The 11,233-nt window shown below is 45.6% G+C and overlaps 1 long non-coding RNA gene across 1 annotated transcript in view; it reads right to left on the reverse strand.

Moving 5' to 3' along the window:
- Positions 1 to 1,490: 1,490 nt before the first annotated feature.
- LOC109307948 overlaps positions 1,491 to 11,233 on the reverse strand; it is a 25,265-nt gene continuing 15,522 nt past the window's right edge. The window contains exons 3-4 of the long non-coding RNA XR_002100417.1: positions 8,994 to 9,215; positions 1,491 to 4,761 (exon numbers count right to left, since the gene is read on the reverse strand). This is a non-coding gene — a long non-coding RNA (uncharacterized LOC109307948). The remainder of the gene's footprint in view (positions 4,762 to 8,993; positions 9,216 to 11,233) is intronic.

An 11,233-nucleotide genomic window follows, 5' to 3' on the forward strand; every position in this document is an offset into this window, starting at 1 on the left:
TGCAGGTCCAGTTTGTGAGACTCCAAAATAATTAGTGAGTGGGGGCACTATCCTGGTGCTTAGTGTAGTTTGCTCTCATGCTGCAAGCAGGCCAAACTGCCAATTTTTAGAGGATCTTAAGTTTTAGTTACTTGGAGAAAAGAGACTTTCAGGTAAGCAAAAAATATTTCTTACTTCGTTGCATAGAGAAAATTGGGATATAGCAAGATATTTCTATTCGTTGTTTTGGTGTATTAATATGGAGGTTTGCAAAACCCTTGATAAACAAGAGTACTAGTTCTATGAGGTACAGATTATCCTGTGCTTCAACTGACTTATCAAATTGAAAGCACTGAGCACCTCAGATGGCCAAGGCTTAAGATGCATAAATTTCTTTCACCTGGAAAAGTTTGGGAAGACTATACCTTCATCGGATATTAGGCAAATTAGGTGAACTGCTGATCTGACTTAATGTTTCCTCCTCCTTTGTTTGGGACCAATTAACCTACATGCAACCTGAGGCCCAGTACAGAGATATGAATGCTCCTTTCATCTCAGTGCTCGGTTCTCATCTTCTCCTCCTCATTCCTGTGCTTTGAGGCTGATTTAAGCTCTTCAGACAGTCTCAGTATAGTGCACCTGGTGCATGCCTCCACCCTTCCTGTCCTTAGCTCCCTATACAGGTAGGTTAGACTTCCCTAAATACCAGTCCCCGTCGGAGACAGAGAGAGGTTCAGATGGCTCTAGAGAGACAGGACCCACTAGATGCCAGCACATGTGCAGGGGATGAGGAGAGGGACTTAGACTCAACCAGAATGGCTCTGAGCATCCTTCCAGCTCATCTGGGAGTAGAGAGGAGTTCAGACACCCCAAAAGGGACACGGTTTCCTAGATTCTAGTGCATGGTAGAGGAAATTGTGGGGCTGACCCCATTCACCCTTCAAGCCATCCCATATCAACTCTTCTAGTGTTCCACTCCTCCCTTAATCCCCACCCTGGCCTGAGCCTTCAAACCCCTTTTTGTTTCCAGTGACCCCATTCCCCTCACCACTGCCACGTACTCCACTCGTCTCCATACCTCTCACTCCTCCCCCTTTATCCCCCTCCCAAGAAGCATAATTTATTTTTTTTGCAAAGCACTGTTTGAATGCCTTCTGAATTTCCTCTTGTTCTCAGATTATAGTTCCCCAAAATAAACAACCTTTTTGACAGAAAGATTATAGTCAATTTTTTCCTCCCTCCAGATTTCTACCAAGAGGTGGATTTAAACTGACATTGGATGGGCATAGGTCATCTTCAATAGCTACTTTAAATCACCTTGAGTTACCCAGCTCATGTGAAATCTGGCAGGCTACAAACCCTTGCTGCTACTTTGTCTAAGCATGGACAGCATAATCTGTTTAGCCCATACTCCTATGGAAAGCCAAACTTCTTTTTAATTCCATTTTCAACATTATTTTCTAAAAGGAAATGAGGGCACCATAATCTACTTGGGGTAAAGAGCAAATAATGGCAATGTTTTGGGCACAATCACAACTATGTTTTGGTTCCCCAGTGTGTGGAGAAAATCTTGGTAGAATGTCAACCTTAAGAAAAGCTGCTTCACTCACCTTGCCAGGGGACTAGGTCTTGGGAAGCCCCCTACCCTGCTATCCCCACATTCGGAACACTAATCTTACCATGGAGCCCCATGGGCACCCCACACAGGCAGGGGGATTTTAAACAGAAAGGGGTTCTCAGCCTTACATGCAAGCTCTGCTTATCTAACAAAACCCTCAAGTCATATTCAGAATCACTGCTTTTCAGTATATAGCTCCCTATTCTTTAAATATAGCCTGCCTTCCTTGTCCTAGAAGTATGACTTCATGGCTGGCCATGGGACACCATGCTTGTTAGCTTTTGGCTTAAACTATCTAGAAGGTTTTGTATCAGTAACCTGTTGCCTTTATGGTTTACCACTTCCCCAAGCCCTAGGTCATCAACAGACTCTATTGGTTATGCTTTTAAATTGAACAAAACCCTGAAGTACCTTCCTAGGACTTTACTAGGAATGCACCCACTTTATGACAATTCTGTATTCACAATTACATTTTGAAAGTTTTTAATCTGTTTGATGTGCACCATATTGATTAAGAAATGTAAATGAGACAAAATCAAAGTGTCCTCTGGTACCAAGTCAATTACATAATGCTAATCTAAGTATTGCATCAGCACTATTATTTTATCAAACATGTAATTCGATAACCAAGGTAGTTTGATGGATCTGTTTTCTCATTACTTTTTAAAAAAATCAATTAAGCCCTGTATCAACTATTCTGTTATTTTGTCTAGGATGGATATCAGACTGACAGCCTCTAATTATCTGGGTAGTCCTGTTTACCTTTGTAAAATATTGACACACAAGTTTTCTTTCTGTTCCCTAGAACTTCTTTGCTGTGTTCCACAACTTACTGAATTAACATTACCAGCCGTGAAAGCTCCTCACACAGTGCTTTTAAGATTCTTGGGTGGAAGTTATTTGAACCTACTGATTTGAAAATGTCTAGCTTTAGCAGCTGTTTAATGTCCTCTTGAGTTACTGCTGGAATGGAAAGTGTTTCTTCTTCCTGTGATATGATGAAATCTGGCTCTTTCCTTGAGTACAGAACAGCAAATTTAACACTTTTCCACATTATTAGTAATATTTGCATGGACCAGCACCATCATTAGGACTCTTTAATGTGCCCCTCCTAAAAGCATCACTACTTACTACTAAGGCAGTAACGGAGATGCATGATGCAACCTTCTCTGCTGCATAATTGTCATTTATAGCATTGACTCAAAGAAGTTATTCCACATGAGATATTCCATCAGATAGGGTGATGAGGTATCCTGAAATGTTGTCTGGCAGCAATAAAGAGCAGTCACTGTATTTGTTAAAGGGGCAGAGTCAGCTTGAAAGCTAGTTTCACACTTTCCTACAGGTCTCCCAAATAATTTTTGTTAGCTTATTTATATAGATCTGTTTTTCTCTCTGCTTGCTGTGTAACATATGCAAACAAATGGTGAAACTAACTTCATGTAAAACAGTGCAGTTGGCAATAGACAAAGTGTTGTAAAATTCGCAATATAATCTAATTGAGAAATATTTCAGTTTTATAGTCAAACAGCCTGTAAGATTTTTGAGAGAAACATGTTTTAGTTGACTTTGTTCCTTTATTTTAAAAAAGTTAGATTTATAGATACACAAAAATGGTATTGTATTTCCCAGAACTTTCTCCTAATTCTTAAAGCAAACTTCTTCTACTAAGAGATTCTGGAACAGATTTTCAACAAGTGAGGGCAAAAAAACCTATCTGATTTTAATGTATTTGGTGAGTGTACCAATGTGATTGTGGCAAGGTCTGGCTCAATGATCCAGGAGGTCTCTTGTAGTCCTATGTTCCTCTTACCCCCTCCTTTTTTATCAGAAAATGAAATCAATTTTATACCAAGTGTTTAACCAATGTTTGTTTATAATTTCTGTAAATAAGATCAATTTTCAGTGTGATTGCTATATAGCCCCATGTAAAGGTTATTAGTATTTTATGACTCCTACAAATTCAAGGAGTCACATGATATTCATTCCAATGGACCTCGCTTACTAAGTATGTATGTCACTACAGTGAGGTGGGAACTAATTCAGTAACGCTACATTTTTTTTTTCTTGGGGTAAGACTAGATTGAAGTGGTAAATTATGCATTTTACTTGCTTTGCAGGTGATAATGTATGTGGTCCTCCTGATCTCTGCTGGAAGTGAGTTCCACATTCACACTCTACTTGCAAAAAGTTCTATCTCCACACATGCATTTCACTCTTGCTGTTGGCAGATCCATATATATAGTGCGTGTCATGATATAAGTGTTGCCATGGTTATAATTCCTGTTTAGTAAATAGTATGAAATAAAACCACATCTGATGGCAATAATGCAATTTACACTGATCCCCAGGTACTTTTAAAATCATTTCCCTCCCTTTACATTTCTTGAAAATCTTGGTAATGAGTAACCACAGGCTGCAACTTCACATATAAGCTGCCAGTATTGGAAACTCCATTTCTTTCAGAAAACACTCTGCCTCAGTAAATACTAGTTTTTCATTTCTATAGCATACATCACAGGCAATATGAGTCACCAAGCAGGAGGATCTCTCTCTTCCCTTTCAGTTGCTGAGGTAGCTGCCACGCAAGGGTACCAGATAGCTATCATCATTACGCCATCAAATGTTGGAAAAGAAAGCTGGGATCTCCTTGGGTCTGAGAACAGTTTTAGGAATAAGATTTTCCAGATACACAAATTAGTTCAGGGTAGATCCTGTTTCCCTGGCAATGGATCCCACTGGCAGGGTGGAGCTCAGAAAGGATTGGATTTACACACAGAGTGAATCTTCCACCCTTGCTAGCCTCACTCTTACCTTCTTCCTCTCTTTTCACTTCTGATGCCTCTTCTTTGGTATTTGCATTTACCTTTTTAAAATCAAAAGGCCAAACAAGACTTGAAAAACCAGCTCACCTGTAGCCAGTAGGAAGGAATGTGTCCATAACTGCTGCAGACTTCTGTTTTAAAAATTAAGTACTTGTTTGCACAGATAACCTTCCAGCTGGGAACAGGGTGCAAACTAGTGCAGCACTGTCTGTCCAAGTTTGCACACTGGGAGCTTTAACGTTTGTGCTATTGCTCAGAGCTGTCAAGGTGCAGCAGAGTGAAACCTGACCAGCCTCTTGTCAGATTGGGCTGCTGCTCTTCAGGATCATGTGATCAGCACTAAAATCATAAAGAATCAGGTCAATCGGGAGCTGCCAGTTTTAGCAAAGTTCTGAGCAGAAGGCTGTCCTGGAGCTGCTGACTGGGAAGAGCCCCATGGAGAAATGCTTTCCCACTTTCTCAGTCTGTGGGGGTCAGTAGAATACCATAGACCCTTCCAACCATGTCACACACAAAGCTACAAGCCTACTTCTATGACCCCAGTTCCTTCAGTCACTGGGGCATGGGCCCCCAAACAGTTTACCACAAATCAGACTTTCAGTAACTGTCCACGTGCATGCTCTTACCCTGAAAAACCCCCCAAACTGAATGTGCAGTGGCTTATCTACCTTTGTCTAGCAGGTAGGGTATCACTGGGTAGCTTTCATTTACCACAGGGATAAAAACATACATACCAGCAGTTGTTGCAGAGCAGATTACATGTGTTAAAGCCCTGTACACTTTGCCTCACATTTTGTATATGTACCTATGCCTTTGGTTTAAAAATGGTTTCTAATCCCTATGTTTGTGAAAGAGAAATTTCTTGACAAAGGTGTAACTGATGCATTTATGTCTGTCTGAGTCTGCAGGCATTCTGAAATAATAGCTCTGAGGTGTAAACTGCCCTGTGCCTGAGAGCTACTCCTGGGAAACCTCATCACTGTCTGCATCCCAGCAGAGGATTGTGCATGACAAATACAGTGTATTCAGCTCAGAGCATACAAGCAAACAGATGTAGCTGTTGAAGTAAGGACTGGGAAACTGCCTGTCCTCCAGGGCACTGACAGATGTACAGCTTCCCTGCTGTAACTCATGAGTTACACCATGAGTTACAGGAGGGCTTTTCAACCTTTTTTAAGAACTATACTCCTTCCGGTGGTGGTGGCTGGATGCTTAGTGGGGGGAGGGAGGGAAGCTTGCACACAGCAGTGGCATGGGGTGGCGGATGGTGGTGGGAGCTGCCGCGTGCGAGCTTCATCTCATCCCAACGTCTGGCTGGCTTGGCGCAGTGCCTGTGTGGCCCACAGAGGGGCACTGCTGCCCTCACCGCCCCCAGCCCTGCTCCTGGGAGGCGGTGTGTGTGGGGTGGTGAGTGGCGGCGCTCCATCCCCGCCTGCTTGTGTGTACCCCATAGGACCGTTCCAAGTACTCCCCCGAGTTACAGCGTCTCCCCCGCCGACCCAACAGAAGGTTGCTGTTGAGCCCAAGGTCTTGGAGGACAGAATTCCAGTTTGGAGCGGCTGTACCCTAACCCTGCCCCCTGCCTCCAGCTCCAGTGCTGTCTTCAGAACAGGAGGTGGGGAAGGGAGGGGAGGGAGCTCAGTCTGGGGTTTGCCACTTGAGGGTGGGGCAGGTGGATTGGAGACTCCATCCCCCCCACCTCGGACTGATGGGACACATCCTCTTGTCACCCCTGAAGTTCTCAATGGAAGGAGAGCCCAAAACACTGCTTTGACTTCTCTAGGATGGGAGGAGGACTGCACATTAGTACTATTCTATATGTGGAAATGAGGCAGCACCTTGTCATAGTGTGGGTAGAGCCCAGACTGCCTTAATCCAGGTCTGGGAAGAAAAACAGAAATGGAGAGAACTCTCCTTCCCTCCATTAGTAGGACTTCATAATTCAGATGATGCTGACTAGTCACACACTGATAGGAAACAAACATGAAGAAATGGAAGTCCTCACAGTCACAGAACTATGATGCGATTAGAATAACAGAGACTTGGTGGGAACTCGCATGACTGGGCACTGTCATGGATGGATACAAACTGTTCAGGAAGGACAGACAGGGGAGAAAAGGAGAAGTTGCATTTTATGTAAAAGAGCTGTATGATTGCTCAAAGCTTCAGCATGAAATTGGAGATAGGCCTGTTGAAGATAGGCCTGTTAGGGTCAAAAGGGAGAGCAACAAGGGTGATGTTGTGGTGGGTGTCTGCTATCGACCACCAGACCAGGAGGATGAAGTAGATGATTCTTTCTTCCAATAACTAGCAGAAGTTTCCAGATTACAGGCCCTGGTTCTCAGGGGGGACTTCAGTCACCCTGACATTTGTTGGGAGGGTGATACAGCAATGCACAGGCAATAAAGCAATGCAGAGACAATCCAGGTAGTTTTTTGAGAGTGCTGGGGACAATTTCCTGGTGCAACTGCTGGAAACACCAACTAGCAGCCTTTCTCTTTTTGACCTGCTGCTCACAAACATGGAAGAATTGGTGAGTAACGTAGAAGTGGATGGCAATTTGGGCAGCAATGACCATGAGATGATTGAGTTTAGGATCCTGAGGAAAGGAAGGAAGGAGAAGAGCAGAGTACTTCTTCAGAAAAGCAGACTTCGACTAGCAACTAGCAAGGGACATGAAGGGTAACAAGAAGGGTTTCTACAAGTTTGTCAGCAACAAAAGGAAGATCAGGGAAAGTGTGGGCCCCTTACGGAATGGGGGAGGCAACCTAGTGACAGAGGATGCAGAAAAGACTGAAGTACTCAATGCCTCTTTCACTTCGGTCTTCACAGGCAAGGTCAGCTCCCAGACTACTGCACCTGGCAGCAGAGTTTGAGGAGGAGGGGAGCAGCCAACTTTGGCAAAAGAACAGGTTAGAGACTATTTAGAAAAACTGGATGTGTACAAGTCCATGGGGCCAGGCATGATGCACCCAAGGGTGGTGAGGGAGTTGACTAATGTGATTGCAGGGCCACTTGCCATTACTTTTGAAAAATAGTAATTGGGAGGGACCCAGGACAATTGGAAAAGGGCAAACATGGTACCCATCTTTAAGAAAGGGAAGAAGGAGGATCTGGAGAAGAACAGACCAGTCAGCCTCACCTCAGTCCATGGAAAAATCATGGAGCAAGTCCTCAAGAAATCCCAATTCTAAGCACTCAGAGGGGAAGAAGGTGATCATGAACAGTCAGCATGGTTTCACCAAGGGCAAGTCATGCCTGACCAACCTAATTGCCTTCTATGATAAAATGAATGGTTTGCATGCTGGGAGAGCAGTGGATGTGATATACCCTGACTTCAGTAAGGGTTTTGATATGGTATCCCACAACATTCTCCCACTCTTAGCAAGCTAAGAGTATATGGGTTAGATGAATGGACTTTAAGCTGGACAGAAAACTGCCTGGATCATCAGGCTCAAAGGGTAGTAATCAATGACTCAATGGGTGTGTGACACTGCTACAGCACCATGCTTATTACTTCCTTTTGGAAGTACAGCACAGTATGAGCAGTTACTGCGCCGTGCAAGACCACATCTGGAGTACTGTCTGGTTTTGGGCCGCCCACTACAGAAAGGATGTGGACAAATTGGAGAGAGTCCAGCAGAGGGCAATGAAAATGGTTCAGGGACTGGGGCACATGACTTATGAGGACAGGCTGAGGGAACTAGTCTTATTTAGTCTGGAGAAAGGAAGACTGAGAGGGGATTTAATAGCATCCTTCAACTCCCATAAGGGTGATTCCAAAAAGGATGGAGCTAAACTGTTTTCAGTGGTGGCAGATGACAGAAGCAGCAGCAATGGTCATCTCAAGTTGTAGCAAGCTAAGTTTAGGTTAGATATTAGAAAAAACTTTTTCACAATGAGGGTAGTAAAGCACTGGAACAGGTTACCCAGATGAGCTGTGGACTCTCCATCTTTAGAGGTATTTAAGACAGGGCTAGACAAAGCCTTGGCTGGGATAATATAATTGGGGATGATCCTGTTTTGAGGAGAGGGTTGGACTAGATGGCCTCCTGAGGTCCCTTCCAACCCTAATTTTCTATGAAATATATGACCACTTGCCCCTGAAAAGTCCATGGACAGCAGAGTCATAGCTCCCCACCTCTTCTATCCTTTCCAACAGCTAGGGAAAGCCTGAGCTTTTGCATGGGCATAGCTACATAACCCCATTCTTTTAGTCTCTCCCCATATTCTCTATTTGGCTACCAAATGTACCCTCTGGGTATGAGGTGTTTGATAAAGTTTCCATGGTTCTGTAGGGGAGGATATACGGTGTGCAGATCTGAGAGACTGGTGGTGCAAGTTAGTAAAGGGAAATGTTATATGAAGAGAAATGTGGGGCAGAGGTTAGGACAGGTGAAAAAAACAATATTGTTTCAGGGTGTGAATGTGGTTTAGTAACAGAACACCCAAGCCAATGTAGAGGGAATTATTTACCACGATAAGAAAGACTGGAGTGTACCAGGAAGTGAAAAAAATGTTAGACTCCCTTAGAGATATAGGTAAGTTCCGTATAACTCAGGAAAACTGACCATTTCAATCAGATACAAAATCCAGATGTTCATTCCCTTTACATTGCAGGGAAGATGCAGGAGCCCAGTACATTCCACTTTGCCTAGCAGGTTTAGTATTTGTGCTACAGTTTTAAATAAGCTGTTCAAGCCATAAACCAAATCTCTATGTCAGGTGCTTCTCCATCTGCCAAATTTCCACTGACTTCAAGTGGCAGACTGCCTAGGGACTGAGCAAGGGACCTAGAGATATAACCATAAAGTGAAACAATCTATTATACTCAACCAGTAATTCTCAACCAGGGTGCTGCATCACCTTGGAGTGGGGTCTTAGTGTGCATACATAATTCATAAGAAAAAACCCAGAGATTTCAAAGAGGAATCCAGAGTGTTAAAAACATTCTAACCTGTTGTGAATTTTCTGAGTTCTTTGTAATAGCAGAATTGCTCTATTATTTTTCTGCAGTCAAAAAAAAAATTAAAACTAAGAGCTGGTATTTTCCCGGGGCTGCCTTGAGTCTAAAATGGTTGAGAACCACTGGTCTATTACCTCCTCTCATGATGTCTCCTCCAGTGCAGAATTATTCCCAAATATCATTATTTTCTACCTTTAATTCAGCATAGCAAACTGACAAAGGAAGGAAGGAACCCCCAGCAGGAGCAGGGCGCACATGTGCCACACACACACGTGTACCCCCTTACCTTGGCGGCGGAGGCAGCAGCTGCGGAGGAGACAGAGGCGGGGGCAGCAACAGCTGATTCCCCCTAAGGTAAGTGGGGCAGAGGGTACAGCACAGCTGAGGTGGATCCAGAGGGGAAGCCCTTTGGAGCCCTCTTAGCTCACCCAACAGGGAGCTGCGCTCCCAAGCCGTGCGTGGGCAGCGCGCGCGAACAGACGCGCTCTGTAAGGGCACGCTGGCATTTGCGCTGGCGTTCACATAAGGCGGGCACGAGGTAGCTGTCCAGAGCGGCACCTCCAGTGAGCAAAAGCAGCAGGTGCAGCTCTGTAGACATGGTGCTGACGCGGAGCATGGCTGCCAGGGGCCCCGCCCTGGTGCTGCCGCTTGCCATGGGCTCTTCTGAGGCCTCCACCCAGACGGAGCTTATGGCGGGGTCGGTGGCCCCTTGCCCCCCTGTCTCTGGGGGGGGGCTTGGTGGGGTCCTGGGGTGAGGGGGCCTGGTGGTCTCTTTGCCTATCCCTCCTGTGCAAGACTTAGGGCCCTGGAGTAGCAGGTGAGGGAGCTCCAGGCTGAGGTAAGGGGGATCAGGGATGCAGAGGATGAAATTGATGCCTATTTCTGTTCTCTGCAGGCCTGGTTGCCCACTGTACAGCCCCCACAGGAGACGCATCCAATGCTGGAGTGGCAGAAGGTGTCCAAATCCAGAGCTGCTAGGCCTACAGTGGTGGAAGCTCCCCAGGTTCACCTGGGGAACAGGTTTGACGCCCTGGCAGCTGTGACGGAGAAAGACAGAGTAATTGCCTTTGGTGGGGACGATGCCACTCTCCACATGACAAGGAATGGGCAGAGAGCAAACACCAGCAGGAAGAAACGCTGGGTCCTCGTCATTGGAGATTCCATCCTACGAGGACTGGAAGGTCCCATCTGCCAGCCTGACTCCATGGTGCAAGAGGTCTGCTTCATGCCTGGGGCTCAGGTTAGGGATATCACGGAGAGGATCCCAGCCTACATCTGACCTGCAGACCAGTACCCCATAGTTGTCATCCATGTAGGAATGAATGACGTGGCCAGGGGCAACCCTGACCGCATTATGAAGGAATTCGAGGGTCTGGGGGACAAGCTTAAGGAGACGGGGGCGCAGGTGGTATTCTCTTCTCTTCTTCCGGTGAGTAGGCAGGGATGGCGATGGCGACATGAGACCTGCGTTGGCGAGGTCAACCGGCGCTTACGCAGTTGGTGCCACCAGGCAGGCCTTGGGTTCCTAGATAATGACTCATGCTTTTGGGCAGGGGACTTGCTGGGGCGGGATGGGCTTCACCTCTCTCTGAAAGGCAAGCGTGTCTTCTCTTCCAGGTTGGCTGATTTCATACGGCGAGCTTTAAACTAGCCTCACCGGGGGAGGGGGCCTCAGGAAGACGTGGAGACACCACCCGAGCAAGACAGGTGACAAATTCAAGGAGTGCCCAGGTAAGAAACAGGGGTCCAGACAGTCTCCCAAATTGGAGTGGGGTGGCACACGCAAGGCTTTAAATGCCTATATACCAATGCTCATAGTATGGGGAACAAACAGGAGGAACTCGC

This window comes from Crocodylus porosus, unplaced genomic scaffold (genome assembly GCF_001723895.1).
Source record: "Crocodylus porosus isolate Cpor-Errol unplaced genomic scaffold, CroPor_comp1, whole genome shotgun sequence".
Taxonomy (NCBI): Eukaryota; Metazoa; Chordata; order Crocodylia; family Crocodylidae; genus Crocodylus; species Crocodylus porosus.